The 16,753-nt window shown below is 37.8% G+C and overlaps 1 protein-coding gene across 1 annotated transcript in view; it reads left to right on the forward strand.

The window, feature by feature from the left end:
* Positions 1-16,753, forward strand: part of sash1b (SAM and SH3 domain containing 1b) — a 66,289-nt gene that overhangs the window by 19,778 nt on the left and 29,758 nt on the right. The window lies entirely within an intron of this gene.

Below are 16,753 nucleotides of genomic sequence, written 5' to 3' on the forward strand. Positions count from 1 at the left end.
ATACTAGACAATGATCAGGTAACATGTCAACATGATGTCAACACTGGCTACAGTAACGACCCCTTCTCAAGTCATGGCTGCCATCTAATCCTCTTTATGCCCCTTTATTTACATTCACTTGTAGGCATTATTAACGTACTTAACTATTTCAGTTGCAGTATCTCTTCAGTACTATGTACCATCTGACCTCTGTGGGGGGTTTTTTGTGCTTTTTTTGTAGTTGTTGTGGTATCTTTGTACTAGTTGGCATGTTTTAGATTCGTTTTAGTGAAGCTACCACGAAAAATGCAGCTCTGTAACTTTTCAGTCTTTTGATTTCAACTCTTTTTGTAGAAAGTGTTGACATGACAGTGAGGCATTTGGGAGAAAGAAAGCATTTCTCCATCACAGTTAAATCTAATGAAATTTATCCTTGACCAAGCAACTAATTATAGGTTTGAGATAAATATCCCCTTAAGTAATGGATATTTCAAGCAAAAGTACAATAAAAATATCAGGTGCACAACTTTTTTTACCAAACATTTTTGGATAAAAGTTTTTGCACTACTATGAGTTGTTTTTTTGTTTTGTTTGGCTGCATTAAAACTGGTGTATTTTGCACAAGCTGCAATGGAAACACTTTTTTCGCATCATGAGTCATGTGATCAACAGCCAGATGTTACTACTGCCGGAAAAACGAAGAAGATGACAGGAAGTGGTAGGAGGACAATGGTATGACTTTTTTAAAAAGGATTCATCAAAAATAACAGGCTTATTTAGGTGTGATTTTAATTGCTTTTCTTCTTTAATTGATACACCGCAATTGTGAAATCCTCTTTTTTTTTTTTTTTATCAACAAAGTTTTGCGCACATTTGTATTTGAAACGCACCTGTAATTGACTCATAATTCCACATAGACGCAGTTGTATAAACGGACATCCAACTGCAGCATATCTAATAGTAAATTTGCCTTTGGTGTACTTCCCTAATTTGTCTGCATGTGCACGTTATTCAAATTTTTAACAAGCTTAAAGTTTGCCTTATCTGGTCTGAACTCGTTGTTAATCTGCATCTCGATTCCAGCTACCTCACAGGCCATGTGCTGGACTTGTGTTTTTAATAAACCCAAAGAGTCAGACAGGCTGTGTCATAAATGTCCTCTGGTGTTTCTGCCAAGTGGTTTAGTGAAACGTTAAATGAGATATATTATGGTGGAATAGACCCATTCTGCTTGGCACTCAAGTAGGCCAAATATGGCAGCTTGGATAAAACCCCATTCTCCACTGCCAACAGGGTGATATAATACAGCTGATGTCTGTATACAGAGGACATTCTTTTCTCTAAATGGAGAAACTTGATGAAGGAAGCATAATTTGGGGTTTATTTACATTTTGTAGGCAAATGTTAAACATTTGCCTACAAATCCAGAAATGTTTTTGATTTTGCAGCTTTGTTTTGGCGCAAAAGGTGGATTTAACTGAATGGATTCAATCCTCATAAGTGATTAATAAGTGAAATTATGTGAAACCAATTTAGTACTTCTGGATGTTGCACTTATTTCTCTGTGCACGTTTACTGCTTTTCATTTAGAGCAGGAACTAATCTAATGAAATGCAAAACAAATCGACAAAACTGTTATGTAATAACATCTGTGCGTGTGCTTTTTCACAATGACTTCCTACCCACTTTTTTATTGACGTACATTTTAACATAATCATTAGCCGCTTTAGCTATCGATAGTGTAGTACATAGTAAACAGGCCATGTCCCTTTGTCTTTAGGCCTTTTTGCATACGTGTCTCTCTCTCACAAGCTTGCTTTTGTCATTAAAAATTTGTTTTTTCTTAATACGTTGCTGTTCTTTTCTATGTCTTAACAATGCATTTAAAAATCATGCTGATTTTGCTCCCAAGATGAGATACAAAGTTCATGAGAACAAGAGGAGACAAAGGTTTTGCAATATTTGTGGGGAAAAGACGACATTTTTTAGATGTTTTCCAAAAACAGCTTTCATAAATATCAAACTCCACTCATCCATCCATTTATATAATCGGTGTATAATAATCCAAACCAAGCAGATTTCTTTGTCATATACACTCACACTGATGAGCACATCGGGGTCAAAGGTTCAGGATCCTGCCTGAGGGCACGTTGACATGTGGAGCAGAGATGGTGGGAATTAAACCCTCCCTTGGAAGCTCTACTTTGCAAACCATAGGACATAAAAAATTATTTAAAAAGTGGATTCTGTAAGGTTGTGTATGTAATATCTTAATGCTAGGTAGAGCTTGCCTCATTCTAGAGGAGAACATCAGAGTTCAGTCGATCTTCGGTTCATCAGAAAGTGGGTGTGGCTGCATCACGGCGGCAGCGGGGGGTAAATGGTGAGAGTGCGCACCGCAGTGAGACGTTTGTTCTGCTAACGCCGTAGTGGGATCCAATGGTTGAGCAGTGCTTCCATTCATGTACACTCTGTGCGTTTTGTTTATGCTCCAATGACTGGGTCATGAGGTGATCACTCAGGGCCTGCAGCACCTTATAGCACAAATACTGCTTTACGCTCAGCGTGTGCTGCGTCTAGATTAACTAAAGCCTGCATCAGACAAAACAAAACCTTGTAATTAAAGCTGTGTTTTAACCATTTTCATCTGCTATTAGAAAGTGGAAATGTTATAAGTGTTATACCAAAATCGATTCTGTCGAAGTAGGTTAAATCCACTCTGGCCTCCGCCTGACCTCTTACTAATGATAAAAAGCCCCCGAGGGATTTTAAAAAGCATTGTGGGGTATAATTGGGATCATGCAGCCATTTGGGTCAGAGAGGCTATAAATAAACATCACACCAACATTAACAACATATACAGTCTCCGGTTGATACTTCCGTTTTCCTTTTACTTCTATTGCTGCAGTCGATCGGCTCCGTAAGCCGGTGGGAGGCTGTGAGCGTAGGGGCCACGCCGCTCAGAGTCGGGTCTTTCCGACTGCCAGCACGTCATTAACTAATGCGTCTCCGACTGACCTCAGCCTGACTTGATGTCGACTCTGCCAGGGGCTCTCTCCGTCATGCCCCCGGACGTGACAGCTGTGCGAGACGCCGAGGCCCCATGGTTCACCTTTGCGCGGCAGGTCACGGTGGATGGCATGTCTGTTGGTGTGTGTTTGGCTCTCACTGCGATTCCATATGGCACAATGAGGCCAGCTCAATGAACCTGGACCTCTGGCCTCGATGTCTCGCGTATTCTTGTGGAATCACGAATAAGAGCGGTGGTCCCGCCAGCCATGAATCTAATGAATATTAAAATGATGGATTCAGAATTGGAGACACGTCGAGGTCTTTTCTTTTTGTACCACTTGTTGATTTTTATCCAAGTCGACAGTTGGGGAAAAAATGAAAGTTTTCTAAATGTCACATAAATATTATGTCACTCTAATGATTCATGCCATCAAGATTTGTTGGCATTTAGATTTTAAGTTCAGTCAGGGGGTGTGGATGGTGGCTTGGTCTGGAGGTAAACAAACTGTCCTCTACAAGACGGTAAAATGTCACTTTGGTTTCAGTCGCCTCGACGTTGACACTACCAGAGAAGCTGGTATTAAGAGCGACAGTTGAATTATGCTCATGTTCTAAAACCAATAAGTTTTACTTATAATTAATTATTTTCAGTGGTGACTTCTTTAGCTTTCCAGGAAACCATTTCTGTTACATAATGAAAGCGGAGCGAAGTGAATCATTCCAAATGAACTCTTTAATTAAAGATTCCAGGAATAATTCAGTTCAATTGTTTATATAGCGCTGACGACTAATGGCTCTAGACGAACAGATGCAGTTTATATCCAGAGATTTGCATTTAAAACCCACTCCTGTGCATTTTTAATATCTATTACATTAATTCCAACTGGACAGCCGTCATGATGCGGTCAAGATTGGTTTGTTACACCAACTGGTTTAAATGTTTTTAAATGTTTAGCCTGCAACAAGAGGATGCTGTTGCTTACATTGTGTCATTAACTTTGCAACAAACCCTCATTCTGATGGTGATAAAAGTGGCAATAAAAGGTATTTAAAATGTTTTTGACTAACTTCAGTCAAAACAAATACTGTTATTAAACACAACATAGAAATTCAAATAATATGCTGCTTCATCTGCACACAGTAACTACATTTAATATTTTTGAATTTATTTTTCTTTGTTGGTCCTTCGTTGAACAAACGGTACTGTCAGTTTGCTACAGCTCATCTAAGATGTTTTAAAAGACAAAGCGGAAGGACAAAAAAAAATGCACAGAAATATGTAATCAAAAATTGTTAAAATTCAACTAGCATACGACATGTATTGCAAGAACATTTTGTGTGTTTTTGTTAAATTATCCCACTCACTTATACCTTTCTTTGAATCTCAGTGTGTTATTTTTTTAAAATACTTTTATTTATTTTTTATGTTGCAAATTTGTCCTCAATGTTGGTTCTTTATTTTATATGTAAATATATATATATATTACATTTATATGAATCTGCCTGTCACTTCCTGAATCTACTCATTTATTCACTACTGATGAACGGAAAAAAATAGAAATAAAACAAACCTAAACGACAAAAAATTGACTAATTGAGTAAAAGCTTATTTTCTTGAGTATTTCCGTCTTACAAGCTTTATGGAAAGGATTTTATGGCTCCTTGACTCCAACAGTCTTACAAGACAAATAATTTGAGACGTGCGGAAATGGCTCTGAACACATGAACAGCTTTTAAAAATTAAAGTTTAAATTAACTCATCACTTCACTGCTGCATTGAAACGCAGAAAAAAGATGCAATATTCCACGTAACGGAAAACTGCTGCTTAATTAGGCATGTTTTAATATTTTTAATGACATTACAACAGCTGTAATACTCGCTTGGCGTTTTTGGGGAAATGGCGCTCAGGAAGTTTCGCACAGGTGGGTTTTCACTCACCAAGGGGGACGTTTCAGTTTCATACCTGCTTTGGCAATGAGTTGAAGTGATTTTCTTTGACCTGCTCATGGATCATAAATGAAATACCATCTAGCAGCAGGAAGATGCTCTGCTATTTTGTTTCAGTCAGAGGTCATAATCTGTCGTATTTCATTAAGGCCCGAATAGGGGTCAGATCAGGGTCAGTGGTCTTCATTCAATAAAACACAATCAGATCTTTGTAAGACTTATTCATCAAAAATACTTTGAATATTTTGATTACAAAATCAATGTTTTGTACCTTGATTACAGGTACAAAACGGAAATACTTTGAATTGAGGGTGCGAATGGACCTTCCTATGTTTTACTACACACTTAATTTACCTGACATTTATAAGTTTTACTCCCTTTCGTCTCAGTTTTGATTCGAAACGCCCAGAAGACACTGGACTAAAACACGTCAGGCGTTGCGGTTTGAATTGTCGGTTTTGACAGCACGCGTTTAAGCTCGGTGTTCAGTCCGACGCCATCGAGCTGCCCCCCGCTACGCCGTGTGCGACTCATCAAATGCCTCGCATGACCTGACTTAGCAGTGATCCCTAAGAAAAGTCTTGTTTGTGCGACTGCTTGCCCCGAGGGAAGCGACGTCGCCTCGTGGCTCAAATCCACGGCGCTGATTCTTTATCACGCTCTCTCGTTTCATTTTAATGTGCTGACGTGTCTGCGAGCGCATTACTCAGGCGAACGGGGACGTTTGTTGTTCTAGTTAAAACCGAGTTTTCCTTGGGTTTTTTTCTTTCAGATAAACAGCTGGGTTCAGTTCATGAAAAGCCTTTTGCAGTAGACTAACCAGGAGAATGCTCATCGCTGCTGACATTTAACTTGCAGCTCTTCAAAGTTCCTTTCTGGAGCCATCCTTGCAGAAACATTGATTGAAAGCGCAAGACATTTTGCACACAGTCAGAGCCGTACAGGTTCAACCATGGACGTAAATAATGAAGTGAGGGAAAGCTTCTTGGATTTTGGGAAGACTTTATTATCTCATCTTCTTGTAGTTGATTTTAATACAGAAAGACTTTTTTCTATAGATAGAAGAGAACGTTGCCAGATTGGACCTTTGTGACTCCATTAGGTGTAGCTGGATGCAGATGGGTGTCTAAATGGTCAGTTTGACAATCTGTCAGTATCATTCTTGAATATTATCTCTAACACACTGCAAAAGCACAAAATCCTACCAAGTATTTTCAGTCTGGTTTCTAATGCAAATATCTTAGTAAACTTGAAATAAGACAAAACTAAATTACAATTAACTTTTTAGCAAAATATAGGAGCTTGTTTTAAGTAAATAACTCCTTAGCCTGCAACAATAGGATACTGTTGGATACTGTATCCAACAGCATTTGTCCTATTGGCAGATTATTTAACTTATAACAAGACATTTTTCCTAGAAGTTAATTTCTCTGCCAATATTAAGGAATTATTCCCTTAAAACAAGTCACTATATCTTGCTGAAAAGTTACTTTTTTAAGTTGGTCTTATTTCAAGTGTGTTAAGATATTTGCACTAGAAATTAGATCAAAAAAACTTGGTAGGATTTTGAGTTTTTGCAGTGTACTGATCTCACCAATCTTTATAAAAAGCATTATGTTACTTTTAAAAGAAAATGTTTTCGGCAACACTTTATTTGAAGGGTTGTGCATAAGATTGACATGATAGACTAAACACTAAGTGTGCTTAAATATTATGTTATCAATAAAATCAGTGCCCTTTTGATCTGTTTACTGCCAAATTACATCAACCAATCCCTCCAGTTTCTTGAGAATTATTGTGGAAATTCACGCAAAATCAACAAACCCTTGAACGTTTTTGTGCCGATATATAATTGGGACTTTATTGTGGATTTTTCTCAAAAATTGTCAGAAACCTTCTTACTTGTGCTAAACAGCTGCCTCAGCCTTCACTAATAACAGATTATAGTCCACGATCCTTACGGCGAGTAATAAAAAGTTACATTTACTGCCATAATTACGCGCAAATATTGCAAATATCTCCAAATTAGTACCACAAACACTTTGATTTTTATTGCAAAAAAAGCACAAAAAGAATCATGAAATCCTGGTGGGACTGAAAAGATGTTCAATAATATTATTTAATTTTAAGAATTCATTGGTACTTTAAAAGTTTGTGATCATGTTTTATCAATACATTCTGGCACAACCGGCCCTTCATGATCTTGATTCGGCCCAAAACTAAAATGTTTCAGAGAAATGGTACAAAGAGAAATTTTTAGTCCCTGCTGGCAAAATGCGGTTGTTGATGGTAAATGTGGGAGCGATTATGCAAATGGTGGTTTTATGCTTAAAAACAATCCTTGAGTGGAAATTTGAGTAAATGTTTCTGATGATGCTCCTGCAATTAAAATCAAAGTTTCTTGTAAAGATATTTAATTTCCGTCATATGCGCCTCAGGCTGCAGAAACTGCACCGTCTGCTTCGTCCTGACGTCCTAATCAAGGATACAGCCATGTGTGATAAAGTCATCTCTGATCACTGTTGGTTATTAATCTCATAATGGACTCCTTGATGATCTTTGAAGTTTTTATTATGAGAAAACTTAACAGCACACACCCTCATGGGAGCTCTATAAAACTACACATTTATTATTCATTCTCTTATATTGGATGTTAACATGGAAGAGGCATTAAAATGTGCAGAAATTCCTTTCTTCCTAATCATCAGCATCTTTTAACGGCTTCAACAGGTCAAATGGCTTTAATTTTAATTTTTTTAAATTAAACATGTCCCATATAAATCACAGAATGCTGATTTTTTCTGCTGTTTATCATAGGGTCAGCACTTCAGTGTTTTTTGTTTTTTTTCGGTGCTATTATGTCTATCGTTCCACATCTGTAGGGAGGAAATCTGGTACAAATCAAGTCTGCATTCAGCCGAGCAGCAGAGGATCGGGTCTGGCTTGTATGTTTCTGTTCAGTGTGACAAAGATAAAAATCTCCGACAGACAGAGTGGTTGCCGCTGCGCTCAGAGCTGATCTTAAGCATGACTTCTCCCGTCTCCCTTTTTGCCCTTTTGAAAGCAGAAGGTGCCTCTTCACTTGTACTCTTTTCCGTGTGATCGCACCTGAAGGAGCGCAGTAGATTCGTGCTGACATTTAACTTCCAGGGAAGAACCCCGTTTGTTTTTCTTTGTAAAAAAAAAATAAAAAATCTACCTCACGTCCATCATGCTTTCTTCTTTTGTTGTCTGAAGGAAAAGAGTTTTAGCTGAGTAGATCTGGCAGCGGAAGCCGATGTAAATAAACTGGAGCTCTTTGAGAGTAGCCGGCTTTAAGTGTCAGAGGTCAGGCTTTCCAAAGGCTCTCCAAAGCTGATGAAAATGCGCCAAAGCGATAGATCTGGTGTCTAACATTACAAAAAAACAACTGGTAGAAAACATACACTGCAAGCCCAGCTTTAAAGCTTTTGTTTATTAGAAGCAACAGAGTGTTTGCAGATATTAATTGTGGACTTTCAGATTGTCGTGTGCAGAAGAACACAGTTTTTAAAAAAAATATTTGAGGTCTAAGCCCCCTTTTATGTGCAGTGACTAAATCTGTGCTCCCATTGCGACAGTCGCTGACTGTTCAACTGATATAATCAGCCACAGGCAGCGCAGCTTTGAGGTAAACATCTGAACAACATCTGCGCTAATCTCCTGCAGTCTATGAGCTAATGAAGCCCCAGTGGACAAAGCGTGTTGCACGCTCAGTGTAAGAGCCAGTTAATGGGGAATTCATATAGAATAATAATTTAGATTAAAAATGTATAAATATGCTTAATTTAATTTTAAGAAATTCATGATGAGTATATTTTCTAGAATGTATAACTTAGTTAATATAAAGGGATACTTTTATTGTGAAAAGTAATTTTGGCTTCCACTACGTAATGCATAACATTAATATTGCCTGTATGCACGTTTGAGGTCAGATTGCAGTTGGATACGGTGGAAGCAACACAATTTTTTGACCGATCTGTACCGAGCCTTTCATTTCTTCTGTAAGTGAACTTTTGGAGTTCTTTAAGTAAACATCATAAAAGAAGACTTGGTTTCAGTCGAGTGATTCAAATATTGGTTGTTAGACAAACTGCAAAGGTGGTACAACGAACTTTTGGGACGCAGAGTGCCACTACACTCAGCTTCACTGCCAAATTTTTCATCTGCCTTTATTCGTCACACACTTTAAGAGTTCATATATTGAGGTACTATAATGGCGAAGAACGTCAAAGCTGTTTTTTCTGACCGCAAGTTAAAGCACAGCAGATTCAGTAATTGTATCTGCGTATATATCCGATTGGTAATCTTTTTAATATTTGACAAAGTACATGTTTTTTTTCCTAAATGTTTCCTTATTGCTATATTTAATCGAATCAACTTCTTCAGTCATTTCTTGCAAAAATCTTAGTGTTTGCAAACACTGACTGAAGACGTTTGGCTAGCTTTGTTGTAAAATTTTTTTAGAGGAGGTTGAGGAAAAGGAAACTGTGTGAAGACACGTCTGCAATTAATTTAGCCTGTTAGAGAGACTTTTACCAGATAACAGGAAGGCTGATTGGTACGATGCTTCACTATAGAAAAAAAAAAAAAAAGAGTACATTTTCAACAAAAAAACCCCTCAAATTATGAGAATAATTTCAAAAATGTTCAAGAAAAAACGTGGAAATTTCTCAGTTTGAAGAGTCAAAAATTTGAAAGAGAAAAATGTGTAATTTTTTCCTAATATTTTTCTAAAAATAATTCAAAAATGGTCAACTGAGATTTTTTGGCTGCTTTCCTTTCACAGTTTTGAAAGTAATTTTATTTTTAGCCATGAAATGATGTGCATGGGCTTCCATACAGGTTTGCAAGTCGTGCAAATTAAAATTGTCGATGATTTAAAAAAAAAAAAATCTCTGCAAAACAAAGGCTGATACTCAATCACTTTAACAAAAACAGCAGCCACACTTTAAAAAAACTTTATGTAAATTTTTTTCTTTGCTTCTTATTGAGAAATAATTACTTTAATATGTAATAGTTAGAACTTTGTAAAAAGTGGATAATACTGGATAAAACTTTTTTTTTTCTCTATTTTAAAAAAACAAACACTTTCTTAGAATAACATATTGACACAACTCTGATTAACTGTCTGAAAGTCTCTCGGCTCTGTGTAACAAAACAAAATCACTGCAGTTCTATTTTAAACCTTAAAAAAAAAAAAAAAAAGGATTTCCCACTAGAAATAACGGTAATGTCTTTTGTGCGTGACAAGCAACATGTGCGCTGTGGGGATGGCTGCTGTTTTATATTAACTCTGCTGTTTGAACATGAGAAAGAGGATGTAGGTGCTCTGATAGCTGTGATGGGGAAACTCCAGAGAAATGCAGACGCTGCGTTTCTGTGAGAAATGACAGGAAGCTGCGCGCCAGGTATTGTGTGCGCTCGGCCTGCAGGATGGACAGAGAAAGTACAGAACAACAACTATGACCTTCCTGCAGCATTTTATCTGGGAAGGATTTATAATTTATATATCGATCTATTTCCAGAATATGTGAATTAAAGATGCCCTTTTTAAAGCATTTACTGTCTGTCCATTGTTGTTTGCACTTTTTACCATCAATCAATCAATCAATAAAGTTTGTTTGTATAGCACGTTTCAGCAACAAGGCAGTTCCAATTGCTTTACATCTTAAAAACTCAAAAATACAAAGTCATAAAACCACCAAGCAGTCAACAATTGAGAAAACTAGTAACAAACATTACATTTTGGTGAGTGCCGTCACCAAAATCATTGTTGCACATCAAATAAGTTGGTCGATGTTAAGTTTATTATGGTTCAAAACCAACTCTAAACTGGTGGGGGTTTTAGCCACTCAGCGTTTCAGCTGTTTTGCAGTTGCACTGAGAGCAGGTGAGGCCGCGACTGAACAGGTTCTGTAGCTAGTTGGTATGTACATGATCAAAACTAAAATCAGAATAAAAACATGTTTTTTTTCATTTTAAATGGAAATTTTAAGCTAATATATATTCCCACAGTTGCATTTTTAAACAAAAACGTGTTCCAAATGAGCTAGAAAAAACATTTATATATATTATCTAAATATGTCTTCTGAAGTGATGCTTGTGAGTCTGTCCAACATGTTGACTTTAAATAATCTTTAAGTAATCTAACTGCATTTGTGGATGAATATGAAGAGAAATTGAGCAACCTCTGAGAGGTTTTCATTAGAAAATGTAAAGTTGTTGAATCCCAGTCTGCTGCCTGCTGGTTTGATACCAATTCCAGTTAAACACGTTGCAGCGTTTGGACCATTAATTTCAAAGAATTACAAAATGAGATTTTTACTCTCATTACACTGTGCAACAATTAATATACTTTGTCACATCTACAGTAGTTCTGACTGATTTCAGATGCAGCCATCAAACATATGAATCAGGTCTAAAACTGTAATTGCTTACTTTAAGCACTTAAAATTTGACAAACTGTTTTAAAAGGTTTAGTCAGTGTTGTGTGCTATTCTTTAGCTCAACGTTAAATCCTGTATCGTTGGTTGATTTCACGAAGTTCAGCCACTCATGAATACGTTATACTGGATTATTTTACCAATTAATAAATGATAAACTTGAATACTTTCACTTTAGTTGAATTATATCCAGTTTTTTTAGTACATCACAAAGATTAAATAATTCAGCAAACCAGTCCAGTTGGATAAATCATAACTCATGAAATTTAATCTAAGGCTCAAAACACACTGTCATCTTGTTTCTTTGAATTATTTTGTCTTCCTAGCATTTCCAGTGTTTTCCTTAATTTACTTAAGTTAATATTTTATAATGGTTTAAAGAAATGTTTGCAGTTGCTCTGTATGCAAACATATTTTTGCCGTTTCCTTTGAGCTTTTGGAAGAAGCGTGATTGAAGTCTCCAAAGGTAATCATAAATGCATTAAGTGGATTTTGTGCGCTAGAAGCTCTTGATTAGATTACCTCAAATTCGGCGTTGGCAGAGGCATAAAGATGGAAAAACACTCAGAAAGTCACTGATAAACACATCCTCCCTGTTTTGTGCATTGTAAGCAGAGAAAACTCTTAAATTGCTACATGATGTGTATTTTTCATTTCTTTTCTGCTTCTCCTTTGCTGCCACGTCGTTTTCCTGAACAAACTTCCTGCAACTGAACCAGAAAAGAAACACTAAATCCTCAGAAATCACTCAATATTTAATTCAATCGTGTTTTATTTTCTCTCAGACATTCACTATTATTATTTATCAGTGAGGATTGGAAAATGAACTGCAGATTAACAATGTAAGACTTAAACTATAGATTTATGACTTGGACCATAAGATGTTTTCTCAATCATCTTTTACCCGGTTCAAAAGTTTAAAAAAAAAATGTTTAGGCAAAAAGGGATTCAAAAATGATTGTATTGTAACCGTAATGATATAAAGTTTAATGTTCTATAAAGTTTAATGTATTTTATTGGGATTATTTTATGATGAACCAATGCAAAATTGTGCAGAATTGTTAAGTGGAAGTTAACGAATGGTTTTTATGGATAAAAATCCCTAAAGTGGAGCTGCAGATGGACTCCATCAAAAAACGCAGCGGCTGTAAGGCGATCGCCCTTAAAGTAGCATTACAGGAGAGATGAAATGAAGGTTCATAGAGAGAAGGAAATTGAATCGGACAGGAAGTCATGTCGTTAGCTCTTTTGGGACGTCTGTGGACGTTCAGAGTTCGTCACCGCCGTGTGATGGTGAGATATGGATATTCGAGTAAAAGTAAAGCAGGGGTCACTGCTGGTTAAAGAGCAACCAGCTCTTTGTGGTTTCCACCAACCTCGCTGTCTGGGTCGCATGCAGCCGACGCCTCACAGTGAAGGTGTTGCCCAGTTTTTAAGAAATCCATGTTCTGTTCTGCAGTTGTAGCTGTTTATGGTCCACAGATGTTACAGCAGTCTGATGTTGGAACCAGTCTCATGTTAGTTTGCACTTTGTTGCAAAGAGTGTCCTCACACATCCTGAGCAACTGTTGGATGCCATGGCAACCGCCTCCCCTGGATTCATGCAAACACAAAACCCTGATTTGGAAATCCAAGCTCCTAAAGTATGAGGGAAGCACGATATATCGGCACTAACTGAAGAAGTTAGCGCTGTGGTCATTTTGGTCAAAGTGTGGAAAGGATGGTGAAATGTATATATGTACTGGTAAACACTAATTATTTGCCATAGCGGCAATATTATCATCTCATATTGATATCGGTTCAAATTGTCATATCAGTGCATCTCTGCTGACATAATTTCTTGATTACTTTGTTCCAAGTATTTATGAGTTTGTTGTAGGAGAGCATCGATTGCAGTTACTGATCTTTAAAAAAACCTGACCTGCCAAATCCAATTTTGGCCGATAATCAATTATTTTTGTCTAAAATGTCGATAAATATAACAAGAAAGTCGCTGATTTATTAGTAGTGGGCTAACTGTTGTTAACTGTAGACGCGCGGACCTGAGCTGGTGGGCTGGTCCGTCAATCAAAGCCCTCAGGGGAGAGCAGAAGAGGACAGCGGTTGATTTTTAGACATTTGCTGAGGTAGATAAGATCGGCTTCACATCAAAGTATCGGTCAATCACCAATTTCCCAAAATTAAGGATAAATCGGTCCACCGATAATTTGATGTCGTTTATTTCTACTTTAAAGCATCCACCTCTCGGTTTAGTGTCTTCGCTTCTTGCCACTCATTCAGTTTGTGCTCCCGTAATGTTTGAAGACAGAAGACGCCACGGGGCGCTTCTCCTCCTGATTGGGCCGCTTCACATGTTTTTTCCCACTTCCCAGAATGACCCCCTCCCCACTCCCCCCACCTTTCATATCATGATTGGCAGCTCCCCCTCGACTCGGTGCAGGATCTCTGGATGCTGCGGCCTTGCTTGCTCGGGGTGAGCGGGGCTGCCACTCCGATGCAGCCAGGAACGCAGCGAGCCGGCAGGGGAGTCTCGGGGGGATCGCGGCACAGTCACACAAGGGTAATTACCCGAGCGCTGGGGTGAGAGGCACATGAAGCGATTTCAGCACCTCCGAATTAAACACGGTCCACGGACTGTGAACAATCCACAGGCTGCTCCGCATCAAGCCCCGTGCTATTCATAGAGCCTTTTTAAAAGTGAAGGCCCTGTACAGTTTCCAGGTGTGAATTGTGTTGAATTTTGAAGGGAAGGGGAAAGTTTGGGAGGCGTGGGAGCTGGGGGGGGGGTTCTGTTTTTGTTTTCAGCCCTGCTAAATTAAACATGCTCCGAAGAATCAGAACAATCTGCATGCCACCCAGACTGCAAACACGTCGCCATCCAGAGGGGATTTAGCTTGCACAGGATTTCAGTCCCTGCAATTTGAATAAAATTTACCATTTGATCTTTGAATTAAGCACGCTCCAAGGCTTTGGAGAAATTTCAAAGCTACTCCGAAAACAATCCACGGGCCCATTTCAGAAGCGACGGGGTCACACAAATTATTCAGTTACGGATCGCGATGCACTTTAAAGCCGAGAGCTTCTTGATTATTATACAGCAGCGGAACAGATCTGACATCATAATTCATTTAAAAACGTTTCTGCCTTTCTTTCAATGCAGCTTTTATCCTGGACAACCTAGCAAATGTCTTCAAGATACAAAATGTGAAGAGGAATAAGTTCCAATAACGCTGTGTCACCGTTAAATTAATAATTTAATTCAGTTTTAGCGTTCATTCTCCAGTTTGGGGTGATGACCAAGTGACACACCAACACCTTAGACTACATCAAGGTGATGCTGCATTCAATGCAACTCACAAATATGAGACAAAATACGCACAATTTAGTCAAAATACAGGACAAATAGTATTTCAAAAGACATGTTTTGGCCCTAGTACTACATACTAATAGTAAGTCTGATTAACTTGATCCCAAAAGACATAATTGGCACAAACAACCTGGTGCAACACAAACTCCCCCAACATATTTACACTAAAACATGGTGGTGGCAGAGTCATTCTCTGGGCTTATATATAATGTTGAACTGAGTTAATAAAGTTATGAACAGTTCCAGATGCCCAGTCAGTGTTGACCCAACATCCACAGTGATTTTTATTTTATCAGTACGGCAGTCAATATAAGTGGGTCTGAAAATCAACAAAAAATTGTTCAGAGTTCAGGACTAAATCTGCCAGAAAATAAACTTTATATGGCAAATATCACCAAGTTAAAATGCAGACGGAGAAAACCGACTGCTGAAATCAAAACGACGTCAAAGCATTAATTCAACCAGGTTTTTAAAAATGTTTTTGCACACATTTCTCCTCAGATGTTTGTTTAGATTTCAATTGAATTGTATATGATTCATTATAGGGGTGAAAAGTTTGAAATCATTTATCTCAATGTTTTTATTTACGCCATTTTAACAGGGGTGTGTACATTTCTCAGCCGAATAGTTCTTATTTACAAGAGAGAGCTGCATTTCCAGCTAATGTGTAAAATCTCCATCAAGCCCAACGATTGAATTTTGGAGACAAAAGGGTTTTTTTTTTATTTTTAATCTGCCTCCTGTCTGCCCTTTTAATCTTCTTTGGAGTTTCACTCCCGTCTGTTGTTAATCTGCTCCCAGGCTGGTCTCTGCTGGTGGTATGATCTTTATATTTTTACAGCATGCCAGAAAACAATGAGACTATTCGGTCAGCTTTTTTCTTTTTTCCTGTGGTACTGATTTGTTTTGTGTAGGACTGCAACTACCGATTATTTTAGAAATCGATTGTTCGGACGATGAATAGATTAATTGGGCACAATCTACAGATTTGTCATTTAACCACTTTAGCATTTTTTATACAATATTAGAAAGACGTTATTTTGTAAAATAAGAAAATAAACATTTTATTGCTTAAATGCAATCACGTAGCTTTCCTTTAGTTATTTTGAACCAGGTGAAGCTAAAGCTGAGTTTTGAAACTGATTATTTCAATAATCATTTAATCGAGATTAATCGTTTAAACCTTAGTTTTGTGTGTCTTTCAGCTAAAAAGGTAATTTTATTAAATTTTCTCCGATATTTTTTTTTTCTTCTTCATTTCTATAGCTTGAGTCCCTTAATGGAGCAGAACCTTTTTTCTTTTTTCCGGATGAGAGAAATTTTCTGCGACAACGGGATCACAAGTGATTGATACAGACCTCGCTAATGCAAGACCGGTTGTTCTCTCTGCCATCTGTGCATCTTTTAGCGATGGTGTGCATGTTACAGTGCGACCCCTCTCATCAAACCTGCATTTGGGGCTTGTCAGAATCCACTTAACCACTCAGACATGAATGGTTAAGCTCCTCCACTGATCCTCTTTCTTCCCCTCCAGGGGATCCTGTCGGTCTTGGCCCTCGGTGCTTCAGAATGGAAGTAAAATCTTACCGTGTCCCGTATCGCTGCTGCCATGTAAAGCTGCTGATCGATTGCATAATGACTGCATTTATGTGTAGACATTTTTTTATTTTAAAGCTTGACTGTTAAGGTTGTCATGTTTGTGCAGCCCTATGAGTCACGTTAGTGTGTTTTATGTGGTACACCACAAAGTTATGCGTAATTGCGAAGCACAAGAAAAGGAATCAAAGGTTTTCACTTCTGAAAAGTGTGGCATGCATTTGTAGCATTCTGCATTTCAGTCAACTCTTTCAAGAATCACTTTTCACTTGAAAGTGAAGTGATTCTTTAGGAAGCAGCAGTTGGAGGTGCTGCTCCTTTGCAGAAGCCGCGGACGGAACCATGAAATTTAATAAAACCCAGAATTTCACAGACTATCGGCGAGAA

The sequence above is a fragment of the Xiphophorus hellerii genome, chromosome 19 (genome assembly GCF_003331165.1).
Source record: "Xiphophorus hellerii strain 12219 chromosome 19, Xiphophorus_hellerii-4.1, whole genome shotgun sequence".
Classification (NCBI taxonomy): Eukaryota; Metazoa; Chordata; class Actinopteri; order Cyprinodontiformes; family Poeciliidae; genus Xiphophorus; species Xiphophorus hellerii.